Genomic DNA, 3,716 nt, shown 5'->3' with positions numbered 1-3,716 from the left:
TTGCCAGCAACTTTCTTTAAAAGGCCAGAATTATAAAATAAAATTGTTTGGGTGCTCCAATCCTAAATTTTTGGTTTCAGTTGATTAAAAAAATAACAACACATTCTAGACTTGAGCTTGCATGACAGCACTAAATAAAAGCTTATGGTAAGTAAGCATACACAACCTATTGACAAAAACATTTTTGTAAATTTCCATCTTAAGGATGGCAGAAATAATAGAAAAATACCATCGAAGCACTCAGTAATATAAACAGAAGATGGAACACAGTAAGGAAAGCAATGGTACAGTTCACATAAAGTAAGCAAGCTAAAGTAATGGCAGTAGTAAGTACATGTAGTGTACTAATGTAGTTTACATCTTTGCGATTGGGGAATAATTACTACTCCATTAATAATAATAAAAAAAAAAATCAAATTTCATAAGCTAATGAGTACAGGCATCATAACAATTTCATATTTCTTCATCTACTGGATTTACGATCTACTGTATTTGGATTTACAGAGTAAAATAAAAGAGCAGATGATGCAAAGCTGCAACTATTTGTTTCCACAGAATTAAAAAAAACAATAATGACGCAAAGCTGCACCTTGAGCTGCTCACTAATCAGCTGTTTCCGAAGTTAACACCCATAAATAGGTCAAATTCTCCTTTCCAAAAGCTTCAGGTTAATTTTTAAAGCTTTGCTCATAATTGGCAGATGCAAAGGACCAGTCAGTGTCCTAAGGATTGACTATACATACATATGATCACCAGCAAAGACTTCTCTCCCTCAAGCTACGACCAGGAAGGGCCAGGCAATAGCTGCTGAAGACTCAGCAGGTAGACCTATAGGCTCCCCAAATGCCTAGCGCAGAAGCCTGGTATGCATTATTGTACTATGGTCCATTTCTTTTAGCGATGCATATTTGCACCGACTCGCAGCGGTGCCCTTTTAGCTCGGAAAAGTTTCCGGATCGCTGATTGGTTGGACAAGATAATTCTAACCAATCAGCGATCAGGAAACTTTTCCAAGCTAAAAGGGAACCGCCGCGAGTCGGTGCAAATATGCATCGCTAAAAGAAATGGACTATAGAAATTACCGAGCTTGAGCGGGTCTCAAACTCCCATCCAACAAATTGCCAGGAAAGGATGTTTCCACAAAGCCACCACCAACCTAATCAGTTGTTAAAACTATATTTCACTTCAGAAAATAAAATCAGAAAAATAAAATACTCAAAATAGTAACTACATCTCATAGGAAAATACCTACACTGGAAAAATACTATATAAAAATACTTGATTTGTTTCGTGTTAGCAGCGATGAATGCGTACGGTATGTGTATGGAGTTTTCCAAATTATCACTCCACATATATTTCAGCATTTTCATCCACTTGTTCATGCTAGCCAGAGTTGCCATAGGCTTCTAGACGACTATAATGTAGTTGCTTCTTACACTAATACCATTATACAATATACTTCACAAAGCATCAAAAGCTTTCAACAACTCCCTACATCAATATGATTACTTAAGACTAGACAATAATGCTGTGTAGTAGTGCACAGTAATACCCGCCCTACATCGTCAATTACCTAGTTCCAAGACACCACGACATCAGATTTTCACCCTATAAAGTGACTTTCATGTTCTCTATTTATGTAATGAACATGAAAAAGTACTTAAATGTTCCCTATACTTGTAATGAACAGGAAAAAGTACTTAAATGTTCCCTATACTTGTAATGAACAGGAAAATGTACTTAAATGTTCCCTATACTTGTAATGAACATGAAAAAGTATTTACATGTTCCCTATACACGTAATCAAGAGAAAAATACTTTCGTGTTCCCTATACATGTAATGAACAAGACGAAGTACTTAGAACATGTTACATATTTATAAAAATCTGATAGTTGACCCACATTAATAAGCTTCCATGTGAGATACAGTACTGTACTTCATCGTTATTGTATGACAAAGAGACTGATATACGGTCGGGTAAAACAATGTAAAGTGGATATTATTTTTGTATTTATGTCTAAGGATGTGTCATAAGTTTGAATCGACTATGTTGAATCAACGCAGAGGGGTATTAGGCTACTTATTAAATCTGACTGACTTGAAAGCCTAAGACCACAAATTATATATATATATATATATATATATATATATATATATATATATATATATATATATATATATATATATATATATGAATGAGAGAGAGAGAGAGAGAGAGAGAGAGAGAGAGAGAGAGAGAGAGAGAGAGAGAGAGAGAGAGAGAGAGAGAGAGAGAGAGAGAGAGAGAGAGAGAGAGAGCTACTTACATAAAATATTGATATATGAATTTATTATTCTTACTTTTGAGTGTCAAGTATTTTTGTTCAAGCTTTCTTACAGAAAGTAGCCAAGTTGAAGCAATCTTTTGTTTTCACAACACTTAATTGATAAAAGAATAGGCAAACTATACATGACAAGAAGTAATAGAAGATATTGATTAAGGCTGGGATATCTGATCTTTCTAACTGCATAACTGGCAATGGAGTCATGCCATCCTTGCCAGCCATCCAGATACAAAAAATAAATTGTGATAAATTACAGACCTTACAGAACTGTCACCTCCAATACACAGGAATGGTAAGTAGAACTTATTTCTACCGCCATATTCAAAATGTGCCATTTTCAAAACTGTAGTATGCAAAATGTAAATCTTGAACATTTACTAACAGCGTGTCGTGAAAACATTTGTGGTTTTGATTTTTTTAAGTCCTCAAACAAAAATAAAAACACAAAACAACTAGAGATTTAAAGATTACTTTGAGTAAATTTTGGTAACAAAACAATCCTTGATTGTATGAAAGACAAAAGTTTTAGTATGATTCATCATACCAACATGATTCATTAATTTTCAGCCACAACTAATGACAAGAAAGGTCAAGATCAGATAACTATTACATGTATATGGCTCAGCTATAAATCTATAACTATGGCACATTGTATAAAGTAAACTTTAATGAACTTTGACATAACAAAAGCTTGCACTTCGACATGAAATAGTTACTATATTATTCATTATAGAATTTTACAAAGTCAACAAACGAGGAAAAAAGAAATTTCTTAATCCTTTGCGGTCAATTAAACCATTGAAGAGAAAAAAGCCATTTCAACTACATTACATTATCTAAAATAATGATCCGTACTTTGGAAATTTACTCTACAACATATATCCACCTCTTATTGAATATGGACCTCCTACTCACTCTCACAAAAGTAGCAAGGATAATATATGAACCTTTTGAACCAAATAATTTGGATCTCAAGCTCCAGGCCCCTTTTAGGACACTTTACTTACTCATCTCAGCATGAAAAGTTATACAAAATAGGACTTTACAAATTTTCTTATAGTATAGCTGAATAGATTTACTTTTGATTAATACACAGCTAAATATTTTAGAAAACTTTCTTATATGTAAATAATAGAAGAGGAAAAACCGGTAATAACTGGATGTAAAATACATTCAATGGCACTCGAAGGGCAAAGAGCCTGAATACATCGAACAAGATTGGACAAAATATACAAGAAAATGTTGAAGTCCTGACATACCAAGTCTACACTAAAGATAAAATCATAAAATATCAGTACCTTGTTCTGAAACATATAAGGAATCCTAAGATATATTCTCTAATATATGTACAACTCATTCTTTATACAACAGAAAATCTAACATCTTACAAG

The sequence above is a fragment of the Palaemon carinicauda genome, chromosome 20, assembly GCF_036898095.1.
Source record: "Palaemon carinicauda isolate YSFRI2023 chromosome 20, ASM3689809v2, whole genome shotgun sequence".
Taxonomy (NCBI): domain Eukaryota; kingdom Metazoa; phylum Arthropoda; class Malacostraca; order Decapoda; family Palaemonidae; genus Palaemon; species Palaemon carinicauda.
The sequence above is the reverse complement of the archived record's forward strand: the minus strand, read 5'-3'. Positions refer to the sequence as shown.